Below are 24,496 nucleotides of genomic sequence, written 5' to 3'. Positions count from 1 at the left end.
ATGCTTGGGCTAGCCTGGTATCCTTTTTGCGACGTGTTGTAGCCGTCGGGTTTTATCTTCCGCTGTCTAAACTCTGAACTTAAGTGGCTTATAACTGTTTTACTTAAGTTGGTTTTGTAATAATGGTTTGAACTGGTTTGTAATCATTACTATGTCTGTGTTGTAAAATTGTGATTGTAATATTTCTAGACTCGCCTTCGTGCGGGGTATGCTTGTTCGATCCGAGAACCGGTGGTTGTATCGGGACGTTACCCGACAGATCCAGAGTTGTTCCGTTTAAAGTGCGTATGAGCTGGTATTGCTTTTATGGTGATGATCTGCGCACTTAAATCGGGATAATTCAGGTGGTTTTGCCACGGCGGCGTAGGAGGGTGCTCACCATGATGGCCGACGACGCGGGTCGGAGGTCGCCGCGGCCGGACGCGGCGGGGGAGGCGGAGGACGATCGACGAGTGGGGCGCGGCGCGGAGCGGATCCCACGGGGGGGCGTGCCGGCGTGGGGAGATGGGGACAGGTGTGCGAGCCGAGCGACGACTGTCGACTGTGAGGTCAGGTCAGGTGTCGGGAACCGAGTGCCGGACTGCGTGTTGCTGGGGCGGGTTTTATTGCGGCCGGCCGAACGCCTGGATGTCGGACGGGACGCAGCCTCTCTCACGTTTGCCGTGGGCGAGGGGACCCGTGTGACGCGACGCTGCGTTCGGTTGCTTGTGGATCGTGATGGCGAACGACGCAATAATGTCATGGGTCCGTCCGGTCCAAAAAGGTTCACGAACACCCGGTTTGTGGAACGTGTTTGTCATTTCTATATTTGGTCACCGCTTTTAGTGATTTTCATCCGAGAGTTATTAGCAACAAATGCTTTCCCTCTAAAAAAAAGCAACAAATGCTATACCTTTTGCGGACCACCACCCAGAGTGAGTTTTTGATATTTTGGCCTTTTATAAATCAACTTTTATATATAGATCCCTGACAAAACTATTCTCAAAAATGGAATCCAGGTGTCAGCGCCACAAAATTTGATGTTGAGGTAGGGTCGTCGTCCACGAACCTAACACTGAACTCCCACCACATCATCTAGGCTTGCCACGCTACACCGAGGGGTAGCATCAAGCCGTTAAACATCGACCCCCTAGGCTCAGCGTCCTACACGTTAACGCTGACCCTAGGATGCTAAATGGGCCGGCCTTTCTTCTTTCTTCCTAACTCAACCGAAGAAGAGCTCATCTGAGGGAGCTTTATCCTCTCCCTCTCCCCAAACCCTCCGTTGAAGTTCCGCTTGATTTGAGGCTATTTTGACATGGATTTGAAGGTTAGTGATAGTCCTCAAATCCTTCTCCTATGAAGCGTCCCCTCATAAGAGAAGACTTAAATGTGTTACAAACATCAGTCCCAGTAGGCTGATGACACATTTAATTACATCAGATGATTCATTACCGTACATCTCTACACGGTAGTGTGCAGAGAAGCGCCACTATCGCGAGGATTACAATCCACACACACGCAACGATATTAAATATAAAAAGGAAGTCATTAGAGTCTTGCGCCATGCGGTAACTCCTGTGGGTGACCCTAATCCACAGGCAAGGCTGGGTGCAGGACGGTACCCCTACTCAACGTCGTCAGGTACAAAGTCTGGATCTTCCTCTGTAAAAATAAAGAATGGGGTGAGTACAAACGTACTCAGCAAATCCAACCACACCCACGGAGGAGGTATAAACAGAGTATAATGCATAGGGTAAATCAAGGATAAGGCTAGGGTTTAATTTACGGAAAACAACATTTTATGCAGGGGTTCATTTGGAAGAAAGCATTTTCCAAAACCAGTTTTCTTGATTCAAGTAACACAAAGGGTTGATCCTCACAGGATCCAGATTTTAAGACTGCTACCGGATTCCTCATCCGCCGTAGCACACGGCACCACTGCCGGACACATTTCCAAAACAACTCACGCCAACCCATCCATTCCCAGATGAAACACTAGTTGTGAGACCATACCGTAACTCGCCCAGTACCGTGGGCACGGCTATTCGAATAGATTCTTAACTCTGCAGAGGTGTGCAACTTTACCCACAAGCGGGGTACCGCAACTCGATCACCTTAGTGTCGGTGCAGATCCCAACAAAGCCATTACCCACCTTAGCTAGACCTGACTAGCCATCGCGGGATGCACCAAGGGGTCATCGACCTTTCACCTAGGTTTAACCGGGGCATAAGTCACACGGGGCTTATCCCTTTTCCTTAGTCACCCGTTGCTCTCAGCTCTCCTGATGGCTATCAGACTAACTAGTGGGATTTATGCTAAGCCGTTGCCCATACAACGATCGAGTGGTTTGCACGAAAGTGGAGTTAGGTGAGATGTAACACCAACTCGGTCCTTAGTTGTGATAAGATGGATATCTCCCTTCCTTTCCCTGCCACACCGGCACGAGCACACCAACGGCAAATCACACTGAAATGCCATCCATCCCGTCTAAACTCATTTTTCGAAAATCCACTTTTATCCCTTCCCGCACACACACCTTTTCCTTATAAAATAAGTTGTATAAAGTAGCAGGTCCTAAGCGTTCTAGTATCGATTAACGTCCAAGCAAAATCAGACATTAATCTAGGTGGTCAAGGAATGGTTATCAAAAATCAAGGGATGGCTATTCAACCGTGTTTTCATGCAAGCAAAACATATGCAATTTTATAAAACAGGCCAATAGGTTGTGTTTATAAAAACTAGGACAAAAGCATGCATCAAAGGGGCGGGATTGAACTTGCCGTCTTCGAAGCCTTCGGTGAGGTCCTGGTCGAAGCACTGTCCTTCGGGCTCGGGGTCGTGGAACTGGTCATCGTTCGCGGGCTCGCAGTACTGCTCGTCAACGAGCTCTCCTTCATTCACACCGTGGTCTACGACACGTACAAACAAACACACAATCAAGAAAAAGAAATAAAAGTTTTATCCTTGAGCTCGAATCGGAAATAATTAAGATATGGAGTTCGGAGTGATATTTTTGGGTGGTTTCTTAATGGCACAGCCCAAAACTATGTGAGAAAATGCGCGGTAAAGTTTCGGGTCAATCGGAGATGGTTTGACACATGAAATGATAGGTTGTATAAAGGCTTAGGGGTTAAATAAGGGTCCAGGGACTTGTTTGTAAATATTTCTAAGAGTGGAAGGGCCTGATTGTAATTTCTAGAAATAATCGGGACATACTGAAAAGGTGTAGGGGTTTATTTATAATTAGTTTTATATGGTGGAAGGGTTTATTTTGAATTATAACAAAAAGGGGGGTTTCTTTTGCAAAATGGTTAAAAGGGTGAAGGGTTCTTAAAAGATTAGAGGGAAGGGGAGGGGGCTCAAGGCAAAATTGCATTTCCTCTTCCTCCCTTCGACGCAGAACAGGGGAGGGGCGCTGGCTCGCCGGCGGCGGCCCAATTCGGGCGCCCTGGGTGATGGCGGCGACCGGGAGGAGAAGGGAAAGAGAGAGGGGACCGAGAAGGTTCGATTCCCCCTCCTACCTCGGGCTGGGGTGGAGCGCAGAGGCGGGGCGATGGGAGCGGGCGGCGGCGGCTCTGGTGGCGCGTGGCGGCGGCGCTGGCGCTAGGGAGGAGGGCTGGCGGTGGCGCGGTTGGCTGTGGGGTGGAGGAGCGGCGCTGGGGGGGCCTTTTATAGCCCGAGTAGGTCGGTGGAGCAGCGCGGGGTAGGTGACCGGCTTAGTGAGGTCCGCGGGCGGCCATTAATGGAGCTCGGCCGGTCTCGCGCGTCGCGGAGTGGTGCGAGCGGCGAGGCCGCGGCACAGGGCGAGCTCGCTGTGCGCGGGCGTGGCTCGGTGTGCTTGGCAGCGGCCCAAGCGTTGGCGCGACGCGGACGGCGGCGTGCAGCGTGCGTGCAGCTCAGCGGGTGGCGCGGTGATGCGGCCAGGCGACGTGAGGAGTCGTCGGCTCAGCGGGCAGCGGCGAGCGGCGCGGCGGTGCACGTGGGGCGTAGGGCGAGCGGGACCGGGCGGCGTGGTGCGGCTGGTGCGGGCGGGATGCTGCGTGCGGGCGGCCTGACGACGAACGGCGCGGCGGGCGGTGTGGCACGCGGTGCACGCGCGAGCGGGGGAGGGCGGTGGCAGTGCGCGCGAACGAGTGGCGCGCACGTGGGCGAGCAGTGCGGCGTGCGCGTTTAGGCGGCGGCTCGGCTGCGTGTGCGGGCGGCCGGTGACGCGGCTCGGCGCACGCGTGCGCACGGCCGGGCTGGGCGCGGCGCGGTGCTCGGCCTAGGAGGGGGTTCGGGAGTGGGCCGCGCGGGCAGGCCGGGAGCCGAGCGCGCGGGCTGGTAGGGCGCGCGCGGGAGCGGAGCAGAGGAGAAGGGGGAAGCGGGAGAAGGAAGGAGGGGGAGGAGAAAAAGAAAGGAAAAAGAAAATAGAAAATGGAAAATGGAAAAAGAAAAGAAAAGGAGGGGAGAGAGAGAAAAAGGAGGGGGAGGGGGAGGGATTCGCGACGCGATCGCGGCGCCCGGTCGGCCACGCGCGGTCGGGCGCGTCACGTGGGTCGAGGGTGAACAGGGAAAAGGCCGGGGGTTGGAAATCGACTCTTGGAATAGGAAAAGATTCCGAGAAAAAGGGTTCGGGGTCTAGGAGGGTTTTGAGCTCGACGATGAAAAGAAATTTCTGAATTTTTTTTTAGCGTGTGATTTATTTGGTAAATTTTTCGGGATATGACATCCTATTAGGTTGATTAGATTTGATGGTGTGTCTTGGAGGGAGAACCCTAGGTTAGAGGTGATATTTGATAATTTAGGTTTTTTGGTTGTATTGGAGTTGGAAATGTAGAAATAGTGCACACCTTGTGGCGGAGTTGGAATTTGATTATCTTCATTAAAACGTACTTCCCCTTTTACATAGACTTTTGCTTCTAGCCTTAACAATTTATTCCAGAAAGACTTGTCTTCTACCATGTGGATCATTAATTAAGCCAAAAGTCACCACTAAGCTAATTAACCATGAAGCAGTTCATCCGGTGAGCTGGAGTAGGACATATGTCTGATTTTACAGTGGGAAATCAAACTCCCGGAAAGTTAAGGCATGCAAAATATACCTTTTCCAATTGATTGAGAACAAGCCCGCTGTTGGCACTTGGCAGCCCAGCGCTTTTTACAGAAATAAAAAAAATATTCAGAATTTCAAAAATAATCGCGTTTTGCAAAAAATTACAGAAATGGGGGCCTGGAGCACCGCCGGCGGGGCCGGCGGTGCTCCAGGCCCCTGGCGCACTGCCGGGGGCGCTCCAGGCCCCACCCCCCAGCTGGTTTCAATTTTTTGACGAATTTTTGTAATATCTGTGTATGCAACTTTGAATGAAAAATTGAGAGGTCAAGTGGTGGTCAAAAATTACGAAATTGGTACCGTTGGAAAGATAATTCAGAGAGGAACACAATGGTGGAACATTTGCTACTTGATACGCCCTAGAACTAAAATTATGCAATTTCAAAGATGGTAAGTTGAAAAATATTTAGAACTTGTCCAACCAAAAATACAGGACCAAACTATACATCGATTAGTCAATTTACAATATTTTTTCTTGAATTTAGAAAATATTTTCAATGCCCTAAAAATTCACTGAAACCCTAAATATTTTTCAACTTACCATCTTTGAAATTGCATAATTTTAGTTCTAGGGCGTATCAAGTAGCACATGTTCCACCATTGTGTTCCTCTCTGAATTATCTTTCCAACGGTACCAATTTCGTAATTTTTGACCACCACTTGACCTCTCAATTTTTCATTCAAAGTTGCATACACAGATATTACAAAAATTCGTCAAAAAATCGAAACCAGCGGCGGTTTTGCGCGCAGCCCCCTGCCCTGGCTGTTTTCGCGCACAGGGGCCTGAAGCGCCGCCGGCAGTGCGCCGCGGGTTCCGTAATTTTTTGCAAAATGCGATTATTTTTTAAATTCCGAATAATTTTTTTTTATTTCTGTAAAAACCCCCAGCAGCCCACCCCATCACTACGGGCCAAAGCCCATGTCACTTCCAACACTGCGGCCCGGCCCAGTGGTGTTAAACCCGACCTCCGCGATTCCGCTGCTTCCCAGAGCTCCACGTCGGCCGTCCCCCCGCAGAGATTCTTCCTTCGTCCTCATCCAAATCCCGAACGCCACCGAATCCCCCACCTCCGCAGATAAAAATCCAAAAAAATCGAAGCTGCCCCACCCCCGTACGCTAGCTCAGTCGCTCGCCCCCATGGCGCTGCCGCTGCCGCCGCCTGCCCCTTCCTCCTCTCGCGCGCTTCCCCCAGCGCCGTGGCGGCCACCAGGGGCGCCTGCCGCGCCGGCGTCGCGTTTTCGCTCCAGACCAACGTCCGGCTCCTCAAGCCCAACCACCGCGTCCGGCGCTCCAGGGACCCCTACTACGACCTCGACGAAGATGAGGAGGAGCTGGAGGAGGGGTCCGAGGAAGAGGAGGACGACCTATGAATCACCGATACTTCAAAATGGATGCCGTACCCGTATCCGATACGGCGATACGCCCCGATACCGCCCGATACGGCCCGATACGCGTATCGGGAAGTATCGAAAAAGTATGATTTAAAAATAAAAGATTTAATTCCCGATACTCCGTCCGATACTTCCCGATACTCCGTCCGATACTTTTGGGCCAATAACACCTCATTTGAAAGAACATCGGGAGCCCATCAACGTAGGCTCATCCAGGTTGAACTAATCATTTAGCTATATTTGGTTGAACTTGAACATTTACTACGTATGTTGGCTCTTTGGAAATGTAATATTTATTATCTATTTTGTTCTTAAGAATTATTTGGCAATTTACATTTTTAAAAATATATATACTTGCCGTATCGGCGTATCCTTATTTTTTGAAAATCACCGTATCGCCGTACCCGTACCCGTATCGGCGTATCGCGTATCGGTGATACTTAGAGAACGACGACGAGGGCTACGAGAGCGATGTGAGCTGCCCCCCATTGCCCGTCCCCAACTCCCAGTCATCCAAATGGGTTTTAACTGATATGAATGCTGCCCACTGCCTGTTATAGAGCTTGGTCAATTCTCCCATCAGGTCGTGTTGGCAGTAGGCAACCTTTTGTGCGCTCTTAGTGATTCAAAATTGCATTTTGGCTTTCAAATGCACATTGTGCACCTATTGATGCTGCAACTCCTCTAGAATGTTTTCCCTTCTGACATGCAGTTCTCATTTATGATTGATTGCGCTGCTTATTTTGTGCCTCCGTACTATTTTAAACTTTATTAGCCACCATTAACAAGACTATACAGGCACCATAAAGCATGCAATAGTTGATGTTTCTCGGCTAGCATCCTCAAAAGTCCTCATCGACAGACTGTTATAATCAAAGCATGAGCAATTTGGTATATCTACACATGGTAGATGATCCTGTGTTCTAGTGTGTGTGGGCTGGGTGTGAGCTTTAGTGTTTTTCCAATCCCCATATTAGAAAAAGAGGAGGAAAAAAATCAGTCCAGTGGTAGCTTAAAAAGTGTCTGTAGCTTCCTGGTTATGCTGTTGCATCAAATGTTTCAATGCCTATTAATTCATTTGAAAAGATAACTATCTTTGCTAAAAAAAGATAAAGGTTAATTCATTTGATTTGAGCTGATCATTTGAAAAGATACCACATTACAGGCTCAGAGGTTTAGCTGAATCGCTAAATGTTCTAAATGGCTTGAGCAGATCAACTGCACGTATTATTTTTTAAAAAATGCTCCACTAAAATCAATATGTATATCTCTGCACAGAAAAGTCTCACGTTTATATATTGTTGATGAAATATTTTGCCAATATGTTTCAAACCCTCAATGATTAACTGGGAAACTGCGGGGCATATGTTGCTTCGATTTCTTACTGCAAACATAGTGTTTTTACAAAAAGAGTCAGATGCTGAGTTAGAAAAAAAAGCAATTTTTCTGTATTTTATTCAGTTTATTTTCTCATATACAATATACAACATTTCCTACTTAATAGTTTGTTAATATTTTCAGGATGATCTGTCGGGTTTGGAATATCCTGGTGTACTTTATTCAAACAGCCCTCATGCACCAAGCAAGAGACCAGGTATCTTTAAAGCAGTAAAACTACTACCTCTATTCTTAAATATATGACGTTTAGGAGAAGAAATTTACTTCAATGAATGAACTAAATTTCTTGTCCTAAACGTCATATATTTTAAAATAGAGGGTGTATGTAGTATCCCTGATAAAGGGTGGTTAATTCATATTCAAACTCTAATTCTCCAGGGCTGCAATCTCCGCTGATAAAAGAAAAGTGGGAAGGAAGACAACCCAAAAGTCTTGATAAATATGGTCTGGAAAAACTTAAATCTGTGCATCCCACTAGTAAAGAAGGAAGATCACCAACAGGTCTTATGGGCATGGACAGTGAATTAGAGGTAGATGTAGATCATAGATGATTAAGCATGTACATATACCTGATCCATATTTGATGGTTAAGGTGACTAACAATGATTTGGTGTTGCAGTTGAAAAATGAAAGCATCTCTCGAAGTGTGTTCCAGAAACTGCAAGAAGAATATGAATTTGATGATAAATGGTTACCGCTGATTGATTACTTGTGCTCATTTTGACTAAAGGAATCTCATTTTACGTACATCTATGAGAGACACATGGCCTGCTTTCAAACCAGCCAGGCTTCTGCAGAAGAAAGGTTAGAGTTCCTTCTAAGTGCTGGTGTTAAAAGCAAGGATATGAAGAGGATATTAGTTAGGCAGCCACAGATTTTGGAATATACTCTTAGCAATCTGAAGTCTCATGTTGCTTTTCTGGAGAGCATTGGTATTCCAAATTCACGCATAGGGCAAATTATTTCCGCTGCTCCTTCGTTCTTTTCATACAGCGTGGAGCAGTCTCTGAAGCCAACTATAAGGTATCTGATTCAGGAGGTAGGTATTGAGGAGAGTGATGTGGGCAAGGTAGTGCAGCTAAGCCCACAGATTCTGGTGCAGAGAATTGATAGTGCATGGAAGTCTCGATCTCTTTTTCTGTCAAAAGAGCTGGGTGCTCCCAAACATAGCATTGTTAAGAGGGTCACGAAGCACCCTCAGCTTCTTCATTACAGCATTGAGGATGGAATCTTGCCTCGGATCAATTTCCTGAGAAGCATTGGCATGAGAAACTCTGATATTCTCAAAGTATTGACAAGTCTTACACAGGTATTACCTCATCCATGCTATTACCCCTCGTCCTTTTGTTCTTTTTCTCAAACCCTCATCCTTCTGTTCCAGCGACTGTCAGTCTTTGTTGTTCATATTATGTGTCTCATAATATATGTACCTTCCATGCTTCCTTTTTCAGGTATTATCTTTGTCCTTGGAGGAAAATCTCAAGCAAAGTATCTTTACTTGGTTAATGACCTTAAGAATGAAGTTCAATCCTTAACAAAATATCCTATGTACCTGAGCTTGTCCCTTGACCAGAGAATTCGTCCCCGCCACCGTTTTCTTGTTTCGTTGAAGAAAGCTCCAAAGGGTCCATTTCATCTTAGCTCATTAGTGCCTACAGATGAGCGTTTTTGCCAGCGGCGGGCCGGGACTAGCTTAGAGAAATACCATACATTCAGACAGAGATTGCTGCTGACAGGTTTTGCAGAGAAGTCTGGAAGGAAAACCTTATCCACAAGACGGTAGATGCTTCGCTTGTGGGAAATGCACTGCCCTTGAACCCGTGCTCCTCACTGTAAGATGATGTCTATGCAGCTCTTCCTGACTTTTCTTGGCTTTATTTGTACAGTTTTCTGTAGTAATGCTGATGGGTTCACTTTTTCAGGAAATGGTCTTGGCCGCTGACCTAATACTCAAGGATGGGTGGGTTTATAGTACATCAAATACGCGTCACTAACTACAGCTGACATTGCATTGTTCATATCCCCCCCCCCTTTACATGGTGTGAAGTCTTAATCCCATTCCATATCAGTTGCAAATGGGTTCCCATCTAAGACAATAGCAATATGCCAGAATGGTTGGCGGGACATATGGTTATCTAGTTCCTGGGGTATCTGACCTTGATTGCCAGTTGCTATTAACTACAACTGCTGAAAAATGCTATGTTTAGAAGATTGTAGCGTAACTGTGTAAGAGGGCTATTACAGGCAGACTTCTGTGATTTTGTTACCCAGTTAGGGCGTCTCCAGCGGTGCCGTACAAAAGCGCAACCGCATTTCAAAACTCAGTCACTGACACGCGCCTCAAGCCTGCAGCCACCGGCTCCCGCCCGCCCGCTGCAGTCACTGACACATGAGGTTGCGCGAGGAATGCGCGGTGCCGCTGGAGTCGGCCTAATGCCGCAATCTTCATGCTTTCTTTTTTCTGCAGGACTTGTTATTGTGAATTACAAGTCCCTCTATATGCTGCCTGTTGTGGTTGTGTTAAAAGAATTCTTTATGCGGTACCCATTTATAAGTTCCTTATTTTCTTTTGTTCAAACTAGTGATATACAATAGTGTACTGTCAACATTCTGGAATCCGAGAACGCAACCTATTTAAGGAAAGGAACTGTGTCGTCAAGGAGAGATCTATAATTCCGCTACAAGTGACTCTAAAAGATCATGGAAGATACAAATCAGTGCGGCGAGCGGAGGCTGTTGGATTAACTATTGCACTACTAGGAGCCATTGTCGATTCTGCTGCAGTACCAAACAGCGGTGACAATCGCAAGACCTTATTGGGAGAAACGACGACGGCGGTAGAGACCCAGCTAAGATACGTCAGCGTATCATGCATGGTGCCTTTGGTAAGCAGATCATGGACCATGGTAAAGCAATAGGCATCATTCCATTAAAGATCAACAAAAATTCAGGACTTCAGCAAAACCCAGTGTAGAACTCGAAATAACAAAAACAGGTGAACAGGAGCATCTTGTAGTGTATTACAGAGCTTCACAATGAATTGCAGAATAACCTTTTCTGTAAGAACCTAATTCAACTATGGCTATATATGTAATCTTTGCTATAAGAACTAACCTCAACCATACCAATATGTATCATTAAGTCCTAGCTTTTGCATGACTCAAGTAAACTAAGAAACATGCTTCCTGCCCTATCCTTTTGTTGACTGGACATTGACTGCATCTGAAGTATGTGTATCTACAGTATAGTTCCAGGCAGGTCACAGATCAGAGGGCGCTTAGCACTTCTGGTCCTATTGCAATGTACAGTCTGTTGGTCAATTTGCTAGGAGTACGATGCTTCCTCTCAGTACTCAAGATCAAGGCTGTTTGGAAGCATGTTGACGATGTCATCACTGCAAAATGGTTTGCACGGTTCAGATGTCACAGCGCAATCAGTGGGGGCAAATAACAAAGCAAGAAGACATAAAACAGAAGCAGCATCCGGAGTGCTTCTATTCCAAAATAATTTGAACCAACACTCGTTTGACCAGATGAAACCCATGATTGTCTAAAACTGCATTGACTTCAATGTTTATATGTTGCAAAAAGGTTAAAATAACCATTAGATCGAAGCATCCTAGAAGTCGAAAGATAGCTTAATCTACTTACATAAACATGACAACTTACCTATCTTCATCTGCTGATGCCTCATCGAGACCATTAGGTAAATTTGACGATTCTGCTGTATTCTCACCTAGAAGATTTACATAATCAAGTAAGCATAAAAGGACCATAAAAGATGCAGCAGAATACTAGGACAATACCAGACTAGTGAAATTCTATATGACCTTTTGTAGGCACTGAAGCCATTTCTCGTGTAATAGTAATACTGTTTGATAACTCTCTTCCTGCAGAGGTGAGAAGAGAAATGGCTTAATGAAAATTACATTATTACAGTTCGGGTTGTGAAATGCAACTGGAGTAACACAACGCAAAGCAGAGTAACCAGCACTCACCTGAATGAGCCTTATGATTGAAATTGACAGCTGGCACCTTGTGTGCACCAGAGTTAGGATGGGAATTTGGAGCTTACTTCCTGTATTTTCAAAACATTGGAACAGGAAACTTGATCATTTGCAGTTCCAAATACAAAATAGGCGCTTTCATTCCTGAACTTGTAAAAAGAAGTGCACAAACACAAAACCAGTTCCAAGCACAAGCTAGGGAAACTACCTAGCAGGGACTTGGTTAAAATTAACCGCACTAAAAGACACAAATAAAAACAAGCAACCCTTAACGATACATAAATTTCAGTCTGTAATCTGTTGACAGCAAGAAAGGCTTGTGAATACAGAAAAGTTGGTGTAATTAGATAACAGACAGCCAAGCATGGTAGTCAAGATCTGAAACTCACACGCAAGTTCCTAGTGTCAAGCCTTGAGCTTCACTATACTTCTCACTGACAGAAACTCTTCAACAAATCTAATGTACCATTTTGGAATAGTTTAGAGCCCGTATCTAGTTTTTAGATCTTGAAGGAAGGCCATTACAGGAGACCTTCTAGAACAGATGGTGCAAAATTTCGATCATCTCTAATATTAAAGATTCTAGGAGTGAGCTGTGCATAAACATAAACATATATGAGAAACCATTGTAATGAGAAATGGTAGCATTACGTTTACACTGTTGTCAGTATAAAATGCAAGAAGCATGCAAAAGAAAACAATCCAGTATTAGATCCTAACTCTATATAATCGTTTATATTTGGAGGGAGTGTTAGATGCTAATCAAACGGATCTAGCCCCTTGACTCCCTAGCCACTAAATCGGAGAGAGTAGAGGATGAGTTGTAGATCGGCTAGTATACCTTCGGGTCCGAGCATGGTGGAAGCCGAGGACCCCTCTAGAGTTCGGTGTTGGCTGCTTCCACCGGCACCGGTCAGTGGCAGCTGCGCCGCCGGGATGCTGTTGCCGTCATTGCCGGAGGTGTTGTTGCCGTCATTATCGACGACGTTCCCGGTCAGTGGCGGCTGCGTCCCGGTGTTGTTGGTGACGTTGGCGTCGGCGGCGGCGGCGGCAATGTTGGCGTTCGGGTCCATGCAGTGGTAGGACTTCCAGTCACTTCGTGTGCATGATTGATCGGTAGGTTGCTAGGGTTTGTTAGCTTGGAACGTTGGTTCTCGAGCCAGGGTTCTGTCCCTTTATATAGCGCACGCGTGACCGGGGCCACAACCATAAGTTAGTTTTACACCCCTGATCGAAGCGCGAGATCCGTTCCCGTTTCGGCCTCTTGCCCGTTCCGAGATCAAAACCAATAGGGAGGTATACCAAAACTCATGCCCCACCAAAAGCAACCAAGTATCAGATACTTAGGCCCGTTTGGTACGGTTCCAGATTCACCGAAAATTAGAAACGTTTCAGATTCAACCCAGAAACGTTTCTCGGCCGAAACGTTTCAGATTTGTGAAACGTTTGGCATTCTCGACCGAAACGTTTCAGATTCAGTGTACAGTATAAAGGAAGTGAATCTGAATCACTTGAAACTGGGTTTTTGGTGATTCACACTTCTAGTACAAAAAACGCTGAAACGTTTCAAGTGATTCAAGGCTAAAACGTTTCAGCGTTTCGCCGTTTGGCTAGCTCCAGGTGATTCAGGCCCTGAATCTGAAACGTTTCAGCTAGCCAAACGGCCCCTTACACTACATGTCTATCCGTGTAGGCCCGGACTTTAATGGATTCATCATTGATGGAGCGTTCTTGACTCCCTTCTGAAAAAATCAACTTTACAGTCTCGGTGTACACGAAGCTCACAAAGCCATAATGTCTCCGAGGTAAAACTTGAGCATAATTGACAGGCCCGTACTTCCTGTCAGAATCATGGCAATGTTACATGTAGCTACGTATAATAACATAACAGTTCGAGTTCCTTTGAAAGTACACCTTGTATAATGTTAGATACCTAGATGACAATACCTGAAGTAGTCACGAGCATCTTTATAATTGATACATATCGAAGGTAATGCTAATCTTGTTGCAATCACTGCTAGGAGGAGCCAGTTTCAAATCACCAAATCACGACCATCCTCCGCCAGGGTTACATAATGCTGTCCATTCCTGAACTTGAAAGAGCAGTAACAATAATGAGAACTCTTAGAACAATAAAACACTTGCTGTTGATAGATAATGATAGTCAGAAACAAAAATTTGAAGTAAACATAGCACGGATGCATAAGATCAGAAGAGACCTCTGGATAACTTTGATGGCGTTAAGCTTCTTGAGCACAAGGTTGATGCTGTACCAAACCTCCCCTTCCTTGCGGCCCTCCGGTGGGATTCCCGCGACAAGTAGAGACACTGCATACTTCTCAAAGTACAACTTGGGCAGAAGGCCAACTGGGACTGTGATTGGTGCAAATTCAGGAGCTCTTTGATCTCGCTCTCCAACGCGGGTAATGTGTCAAGGGAGTGAACTGTGATTGGGAAAATCGACAGTTCCCACCTTTCATACAGTGACCCCCGATGAAGAAGAAATTGCAAGGCCCACGTTGCGCCTTGGAGCTACTAGGATTTTGACGGTTCCTTGGCATACGACTATCTGCAAAGCCTGTCAATTCAGGAGGTCTCTGAAAACCTCCGGTTGGACCAGTGGGGAGGAATTGAGCCTGAACTCCACGAGAACTGCCACTTGGGTAAAGCTGGGTCAGGCCCTGATGCAATTGTCTTTGGCCAATTGTAGCTGGAATTACATGTGAACTGCTGCCAGGACGATATAGGGGCCGCAAACTTGGTTGCTGGAGGTGATATAACGCCTCATTGATGAGATGGTGCAGTGCCCCATCCATGGCGGCTGCATACTCTCTGACAGCCCGAGGTCCCTTTCTTGAGAAGACATAGCTGACGATCATTCCGGCATCCCATGCTGTTAACCGTTGGATCCTGTTCAGTAACACCGACTTGTATACCTCTATATCCATTTCTTGTCTCCTTCAGCAAGAACAAGGCGTTGGAACACATTGCAGAGCAAGATTTCGCAACAGCAAATGCGGGCGATTCTTTTATTTGTGGGAAGACGAAAGAACAAGAAATTGAACCAGTACCACGGCAGCGAAGGGGAACAGTAGTGCGCGCAAAATGAAAATCTTGCATCATTCTCTGCTTCCAACCAACAATCAAAGAACCAGAAATTGCGCGAACTTATCTTTCCCAATTTCGTGATTCCAAATTTAATGAATAAAAGAACGGATTTGGTCTGTACTAGCAGAAGCAACAACTCTATTAGCCATCAAACCCTCCAAAATCTCCAACATCCTTAAGAACGGACCAATCAAGAACTGTTCTTTCCAAGAATCTGTGACCCATAATCAAGAACTGTTCCTTCCAAGAATCCGTCTCCAGCATCGAACCAAAGTCACCAGAACCTTGTTAGAGATCGAACGCGACAAGAAATAGATCAAACACAGAGAGACACACGGATTTAACATGGAAAACGCCTCCAATACGAAGGGAAAAAAACCACGGGTGCCGGCGACGAAAGTCTTCACTATTTTGGGGTGTTTACAGATCGCAGGAGACTTACGATCTGATAACCGTCTCCTGCGGCTTACAAGGTACAATCTCCGCTCCGGCCCAAGCCTCCGGCGACGGGCCTCCGCTTCGCGGAGGAACCTGGCCTACTCTTGACCAACTGAATTTGGATCATATATCAACAAACCTAATCCTCGAATCGAGCTAGATACACCGCGAACCGCCGCAAGAACAGAACGAGACGAAACACAAGATAAACTAGCGCATCCTCGACCAAGAACCGTCCTAGCGCTCCAAGAACCCGCCTCCATAGCTCATCCAATTCATTCCAAAGAACTCATCCAAAGCACACTAAAACCTCTCCAGGTGTTCCATAATCAATATTCTCCAAGAACCCCCGCAAGAACCAACCAAACAGGGGCAAGATCGAGCGACGAGCACTTGTTTGGATCCCGATGCACTAACCTCGTCTTCCTCCGGCCGGGGAGCACAGCGCCAGGCGAGGCAGGGTGAGGAGAGGGGAGGGGGCAGGATTGGAGAGGCAGGCGGATGGGTGGGAGCTGGGCAGCTGGCCAAGGCGCGAGCGGACTCGCTACGGAAACGGGACTCCGCGCGCGGATGGCAATTTTGCCCGGGGTTGGAAAGCCTTGGCCTGTGGGTGTGCTCTGAACTATCGGGGGCCGAGGGTTTATATGGGGCCTAGTAGATTGCACGTGACATCTAAATGATGTTGAGGGATTGAAATAAACACATTTAAATGATGTTGAGGACTTAAAATAAACATAATTGATGTATTGAGAATACACATAAAGACGAATTGTAATATTACACTGGGGCACAGATTAATCAATGGTTATTAAGATAAAAATAGCTCAACCGAAAGGAAAAAAGAAAAACCTTTCCAAATTGAGTAATAATAGGGTAACTGATCAACATCAGTCATAATCAGATTGAAAGCAAATCTATAATTTTAAAAAGTAGCAACAACAACTCCACAAGTACAGTAACACCAATGCACACAAAAAATTATCCCACTAAATAATAAAAATATCATCTGTACACACCCAAAGAATTGCATGTACTTGCGGATTGTATGATAATACGTAGCAATAGTAAAATCATGCGTATTAGATGACGGTGCGTACTTGCATATCACGTATATATTACATATGAATCTGACCCTTATATGTACCCAAGCATACAGAAAATGGAATCAATGACCAATATCGGAACGCATGAAAGATTGACTTGATCTTAAAAGTAAGCATATGAAGGTGTCACTCCTACATCTACATCTCCGTAGACACAAGGTTCAGATTTCAGATTCAATAGAAGTACGCAGACAAATGTATTCTGTCCATCTATGTCAGAATCAAACATTTACTCATTCCTCTACCAAAAGTTGTGCCTCTGCTTGAGAGTTTTTGTTGGAGAGTGGAGACAGGTGCTTTTAAGGCTCTGTGTCCCATATTGTCACAACACCCTCAGACCTTGTGATCAACATGATATCACGGCAATACAATGGAAGCCATGTATAAACTTAAGGCTGGATAACATATTGTAAATATGACCATTATCAGCAGGATTATCAGCAACAGCACTCACTGATATAACAAACAACAGCTGAACCACCATTTATACAAAACATAACAAAATAGGAACTGCAGCACTGGTACACCTCCTTGTGTTTTCTTCAATGGTGGCGAGAATGGCAGCACCGGCTTCCCGGCATCGATGAGCAGATCCACCCAGTATAGTATCATCTGTAGGAAGAGGCTATGTGTAAACAAATGGATGAAAGACAGAAGAATTGTCTAAATCAAGGACATTGACTAAAAATGATTAATTGCACAGTGACGTAAATGCTATGTGGACTAAAAGAGGTATCTGTATTTACAAAGTAACATTAGGCCAGTTCCAACCTATTGACGGCACTAAGAAAAATAAGTAGTGAATATAAATATGTCACATTCACCTCTATTATTCACTCATCATGAAGGTACATACAAGTAGGCAGTCAATGTTCCCGAAGTCCAGTAACATAGATGCTTTACGTTTTTTTTGTAGACTTGAGTAGTGATTAAGTCAGCCTATGATCGGTGAAGTACTAACCTGGATTTTTTTTTGCTTGTTTATTGTATCATATATTGACATCTTGATGATCTTTGCATCCAAATTTTCACCCAGATATTGAAGATGAAATCTGCCAATTAAGTTAGTTTCTTAGCAGTATACCAGAGATGTCTGTGCCAACGAAATCGAAGCATGACCCTTCAATGGCAAGAGATCCTCTGATATCAGGAAATTTGCATATAGCCTTAACCAAGCGGTTCAAATTCAATTTTCACTGCTATAAAAGGAAGAGAACTCAGATTTTTTTCGCTGCCCTGATTTCAATGTAAACAATGTAAAAGCATACTGTGAGACCCCGACCCGTGGCTTAATATGATTGATAGAATACTCATACCAACAAGGTGTAGAATCGAGGATACCGGCTAGAGGGGGGTGAATAGACGGTTTTGAAACTTCAAAACAAACACTAGAGAAAGTTGATTAGTGAAACAAGAGAGATTAATCTCTAGCCTATATTGAGCTAAATTGGTTTGCAACCTAGGGTGACAAAAGACAATTCAAGTTTCTAGGAATTGAAATGAACAATAAAAGACACTAGAAACTTAAGGCAAGAAAGTAAAGCAAGTGACACAAGAATTTATCCCGTGGTGTCGATGACTTGCCAGTCACCCCTAATCCACGTTGAGGTGGATTCAAAGACTCCTATTGCCCCTCACACCAAGAATCCACTTGGTTGAGATCGGCTGGGATCAATGAACCGCTCTACACCTCGGTTTCACTATCAATCACTCTTCACCACTCCGTTTGAGGCGAGTGTCAAGCCCCTTACAACCTTCTTCACGGCAATTTCACAATCTCCTTGAAATGCTCGATGAAGATCACCTCCAAGCCGTCTAGGAGGCGGCAACCTCCAAGAGTAACAAATCAAAGCTTGACTTGGAGAAATCCTAGTGCCCAAATGCTCAAACAATAGATGCAAACACTAGGAGAGGCACTCAAACTCACAAAAGTGCAACAATCAATGCAAGAGTGAGTGAGAGAGAGTTGGAGAGCTCAAATGTATTGAATGAGGTTCACAAATGGCCAAGAGGGGGTGCCACCAACCGAGCACCTCATATTTATAACCCCTCATTCAATACTAGCCGTTGGGGACAAAAAACGACCATCGCGGACAGTCCGCCGTTCAAGGTCCGGACAGTCTGCCGATATACCCAACGGCTATATTTGCATTTAATGTGTGTCAGAACAGTCAAATTTTAGCCGGCGGACAGTCCGTGCCCCAGGGGCGGACAGTCCGCCGTTATATGATTCAAACCACACTTGATCTGCCGCCCTTGGGATCACCAAAGATTATACCGGCAGACAGTCCGCGGCCCAAGCCCGGACAGTCCGCCGTTATACCAAAAACAAAACACCCGAACACACCTTGGTCTGTTTTCCCTGAACACATATACCGGCGGACAGTCCGCGCCCCAGGCCCGGACAGTCTGCCATTGATTTTGAAAAACTTCAACAGAAAGGCCAAGTTTCTGCCCCCCAAAAACGATAGACCGGCGGACAGTCCGCGACCCTAGCCCGGACAGTCCGCCGTACAAAGATCAAAACCAAGACAGAAAACACAAGTTTCTGGTCCATCCTTTTTGTTAGACCGGCGGACGGTCCGCGCCCCATGGGCAGACAGTCTGCCATACAACTTTCAAAACCGGAACAGAAACACAAGTTTCTGGACACCCCAAACATATGACCGGCGGATTGGTTCTGCTGAGGAAATTAGCTGAGACCTGGAATGAGTGGCATCAAGTGGATCAACTAATTCCAAGCCAGCATTGATTCATCTCCTAGATTGGATCCATGGCTACCAAACGTGGCCTTAATCTCTTCCGATCCCCTCATCCTCTCATGGAGCCGATTAACCAAACAAGATCTTATGACAGTGCCTTCAGGCCTTCTCGAAAAGCTGCCTCTTAACGAGCTTATTAAATTTTTTAATCGATGAACGGTGCTGAAAGTGAAGAGCTATCTCTTGTTCAAAAGATAATCTCGTGCATGAACTTCGAGATTACAAAAGGATGACGTGTGAGGTCATTCATGTTACTAGCTATGTGCTAAGAGCTAGATTATTGGAAGGGTTATCTTAGAGTGCTTGAAACTAGATACTAGCTCATTCGTTGGAGCAGACCTGAGCCCGCACATCAGACAGACCACACCATGCTTTGACTGGCCGACGCTGACAAACATGCTGTCCGTCCCTCATGACTACACATGGCTAAAAGGCCCGATGCCTGATAGCCCAACATGGGACTTTTTTCTTTTTTATATTTAAAAAAAATTAAAATTTCAAAAATATATGTCTGTTTTGGAAAATTTCAAAAATATACCCCGGTTGCCCTATGGGGGGCGACATGCCCTAAATGTAATTTTTTTTCTTCAAATTTGCAACGAAGTCTCTGGCCGAAAAAAGGGGGGACCTGTCGCCCCCCAAAGGGCGACAGGGGGGCCTGTCGCCCCGCCCCTCGGGCGACCGGTGGGCCCCGCCCACAGGCGCAGCAGGGGGGGCATGTCGCCCCCCCCCCCCCCCCCGCGGGCGACCGGTCACTCTCCCCTATATAAGACCTCCCCCCTCATTCCCTACTCATTTGAGCTAAAAAAATTCACCAAAAATCCAAAAAAAAATAGGGGTGAGGAGAAGGGAAGCGGCGAAGCCCTGCCGGATTCTGCACTTGTGATCTGCTGGTTAGTACATTTTGTTTATGTATTTTTCCATTGGTATTGTAGAGTAATTTAATTTAATTAGTGATATAGTAGAACCATTTAAGTAGGAGTTTAATGATATTTTAGTTACGTAGTAGTACATTAGTTTAGAAAATTAGTACTACGCGTTTATTATTACAATTGCAGTACTATTAGAGACGTGTTTATAAATTAATTACGATTTAGAACAGAATTTCGCATATGCAATATAGAATATGAGTGTCATCACGTAGTTATGAATACTTATACGTTGTAGTTGAATTTCATACTTAGTTTTTACGGATTATTGAATAAAGTAGTGAAGTAAATAGTATAACTGGATAAGTATTCTGTGATATACAGATATGTCGAGCAAGATGCAGTTTCAAATATTTTATGGTGACTACAATGTTTTGTATGGGCCAAATAGAGTAGACCTTTCTGCCTTTAAGTGCACATCTAGCGACATAGATAAACCTCTGGAAATGAGTTTTGGTTCCATATGTAAGTGGCTGCAGCGTGGGTTCCGTGTTGATCCGTTGACACATGTGATGACCGTCCATACTCTTGTTAATTGGGAGGTAGAAAGTGATTTATGGGAATTAATGATGATACACAGCACTGATGACTGGCAGAAGTACATGCAAGCAGCTCTAGAGCGTGGATGGCCTCTGGCCATTCTTGTTCAAATCCGGGAGAAGACACAAAATGAAATCCAACATAGTGCAGATCAATCAACTCCGAGTATTCGAAGAGAGGCCAATTATGTTGAGCAAGATGAGTCAGAAGAGATAGAGAACCAAAACATGGGACCACAGGGTCTTGCTGATGAGGGAGAGATGATACATAGCATTGTGGACGAGATGGAAGCAGAAGACCAAACCGCAATAGAGATGGAAGAATATGAGGGCTCATCTGATGACGAGCAGTACTCATTGCCAAAAGAGTGGAAGGAGCATGGTTTTGGCAGTCATGTCGCAGAAGACGTACGAAATCAGGAGTGGGAGTACAGAGGGAATGAGGTAGTGCAAGGTACAACATATCCAAATATTGAAGCCGTAAAAGATGCTGTGAGACTATGGGCAATATCATTGAAACGAGAATTTAGAGTCGTAAAGTCTGGCAGTAAAGAATATGAGGTGAAGTGTGTGAATGATGGATGTCTATAGCGAGTACATGCATTCAAGGGAAAATGGAAGTCGAACTGGAAATGTTCCATTGTGACAGAGCACACTTGTTTGCTGTCAGAAGTTCTTCCCTCGCATCGCAATATATCATGCGACTTTGTTGCAAATCAAATATATGGGTTGATTATGGACAACCTAAATTATGAGCCAAAAATGATTGTTCGACACGTTGAGCAGACTTACCAGTACACCATTTGTTATTTGAAGGCATGGCGGGCTAAACAAAGGGTGTTCGAGATGCGGTTCGGCACATACGAGGCATCATATGATAACCTACCTCGTATGTTATCCCAGGTTGTTGCTAGAAATCCTGGAAACTTTTATGACACATACCTCGTACCAGCCGTGACTAGGGGGCAAAGAATTATGCAACGAGCCTTCTTTTGCATAGGTGCTTGTGTTAGAGCATTTCAGTGTTGTCTTCCGGTTATCTGCATTGATGGCACATTTCTGACTGGAAGGTATAAAGGTCAGATACTCACCGCAATCGGGGTAGATTGTAACAACCAAATAGTTCTGCTCGCATTTGCATTTGTTGAGAATGAGAACTTAGACAGTTGGTATTGGTTGCTTGAACGAGTGAAGGTTCATATTGTTGCTGCACGTCCAGATGTATGCCTTATTAGTGATAGGCATGCAGGTCTGCTGCAATCAATACTGAAATTGCAACGTGGAACTGCGACAACGCCTCCATTGTGGCCCGATGTCCAAAACAGGTGGTGCATTAGGCATATGGGTGTAAATTTCTATGACCACTTCAAAAATAAGGATCTTAAGAACATGTTTAAGATGTTGTGCACCCAAAATCAATAGAGAAAATTCAATGCATTATGGCAGATGCTTGATCAGTTGACTGCAGAGCTAGTGAAGGTAAGGGCATCAGGAGCAGGCACGAGTCAGGCTGCAGAGGCTAGGGATTCAATTGAGAAGCCATTTTCACACTGGATTCGAGGTGCACCTAAGGAGAAATGGTCATTCCTTTATAATACCAACGGAATACGGTATGGTATTCAGACAATGAACCATGCAGAGTGTTTCAATATGGTTATGCGTTCTTGTCATGCCTTTCCTCTTGTTGGAATTGTTGAGTTCATCATGTATGGGTGCATGAAGTATTTCAGAGAGCGTTACATGGCTGCAAGCATAAACATCAGCAACTCCCAAATTCAGTTTTGCACAAGAGTGACACAATGTATGCAAGAGAAGATTGAAAAGGCCAAACTGCACCGCGTCATATCGACAGGTACAATGGAGCATAGATTTGAGATTCTATGCAAGGATAGAACTGGTCGTGGTATCCATAGAGATAGGGTGGTACAGGAGAGTTTGATTACAGTAGATGGCAAAACCTTCTGCTCCTGCATGAAGCCTAAGTTATTGCATTTGCCATGCTCGCATCTCATTACGGCATGTGCAGAGTCTGGGTTGCAGCCAGGAGTATTTGTTTCACCTTACTTCAGCAAGGAAGCAGCTGTATCCACCTGGGGACATGAGATATACGGGATTGGAATAGTGGGGCCTTTCATTCAAGATAATGAGAATAAGATGTTTATTCCTGATCCGGCCACTAAAAAAGGCAAAGGCCGCCGTCAGACACGTCGTATTCGGAATGGTATGGACGAGTCCGAAGCAAGCAAGGCACAAAAGCGTTGCAGCCAATGTAGAGCATTGGGTCACAATTACAAGAAGTGTCCTCAGAATGCACTTCACAATGCTGCTGATGTGGGTCCTTCCAGAAATCCCAGAGATGGAGCACCTCCTACGTTCAGACGACCGTCGGCGAGAATTGCTCGTGGAAGGCTGTTGACGCTCCTTAGCGCCCCCGATTTATATACCGCAAGCGCATGGTTTCGTGTAGCTTTTCCCTTAGAGTATTCCCCCAAGGTTTATCAATCCACGAAACCAAAGAGACAAGAAACAATATACTAGCATAGAGATTCCTTTGTGTTGAGATGGTGCAAACAAATCTAATCTACTAAAAACACGACAAACACCGAAGGTAGCAAGAGAAAGTTAGAGATAACCAATCTAGATCACCTAGATCCTGCATATGTTGTAGTTCCAGCTAGATAAAGTGAAGTAAGGTAGATGTGAATCTCAATGAAAAGCATCTTTAAACTCAAAATCTCCAATCCGATCCCTCGATACCCCACCTACTTAGTGGCAACGGCATGTCACGATGCCACCCCTTTCAACAAAGATACCCTGAAGCAAGTCGAACCCCCTTTGGTAGTTCCGCCATGAACCTCTAGCCACCATGACTACAAGATCATGCTAAGCGATCTATCTCGATAATAGATCTAGGATGAAGCGAACCCAAAGAAAAGAACGAAATCGAAATAGAGAACATGGTCGCTAAACATTCGGAATCACAAATAACTTCACCATGAATGATAGTACATCACAAGATCACAACCGGGGCCCTACCTTGATCTTGATGATCCTAGCTCCAGAACTCCGACGTGGTCTTCCTTGCAAGGTTCCCACGTCGGCTAGGGCAAACCCTAGACAACTAGCATAACCCTCGGTTCTCCGAGAGGTGTCCCTCTATCTTCTCTGCTCCTTGGCGTAGTCTCCCAAATTGATCTCTGTGTGACCCTTGGGGAGGAGTCTTTAAATAGCCTCAGGGAACCCTCGGTCAAAGGGGAGGTCGAACCGACCTAAAAAAGGGCTGGGCCGGCCGGCCCAATGAGCCTAGGCCGGCCGGCCTGGCACTTTCCTTCGCCGGCTCGTGTTCATCTTTCTCCCCAAGTCTCCTGGAATCTTCTAGAGTTTATGTCTTTCACGATTGCACCCCATTAGACGTCGTTATCTTCGAGATTTCTTCGAGGAGAAGGATAGGATGGAAAATCCTTCCTTAAATATCTCTTTGCTTTGCTTAGCCCCGAAGTATCTTGATCTTATCTTGTGGGCTTTGTCTTTTGGGCTTCATTGGAGGGTGGATGTGCATGAACGGGCCTCTAATCATCATGGCCTTCGATCCTTTGTTCGGGCTTTGGCCTTTGTCTTTCTTCGTGTCATCGCGTGATCGTGGGCCTTGCCATTTCATGCTCCAAAATTGGTCAAAAACCTACAAAAACGAAGTACCTCCAAAATATATGTGCAAACGCGAAAACGATCAATAATTGGGCCGAGGT

The 24,496-nt window shown here is 45.5% G+C and overlaps 1 pseudogene; it reads left to right on the top strand.

The window, feature by feature from the left end:
• Positions 1-383: 383 nt before the first annotated feature.
• Positions 384-10,443, top strand: LOC120680937 (annotated as a pseudogene).
• The last annotated feature ends 14,053 nt before the right edge of the window (positions 10,444-24,496 follow it).

Source organism: Panicum virgatum, chromosome 7N (assembly GCF_016808335.1).
Source record: "Panicum virgatum strain AP13 chromosome 7N, P.virgatum_v5, whole genome shotgun sequence".
NCBI classification, from domain to species: Eukaryota; Viridiplantae; Streptophyta; class Magnoliopsida; order Poales; family Poaceae; genus Panicum; species Panicum virgatum.
Note: the sequence above shows the minus strand (reverse complement) of the source record. Positions and strands in the feature narration are given on the sequence as shown.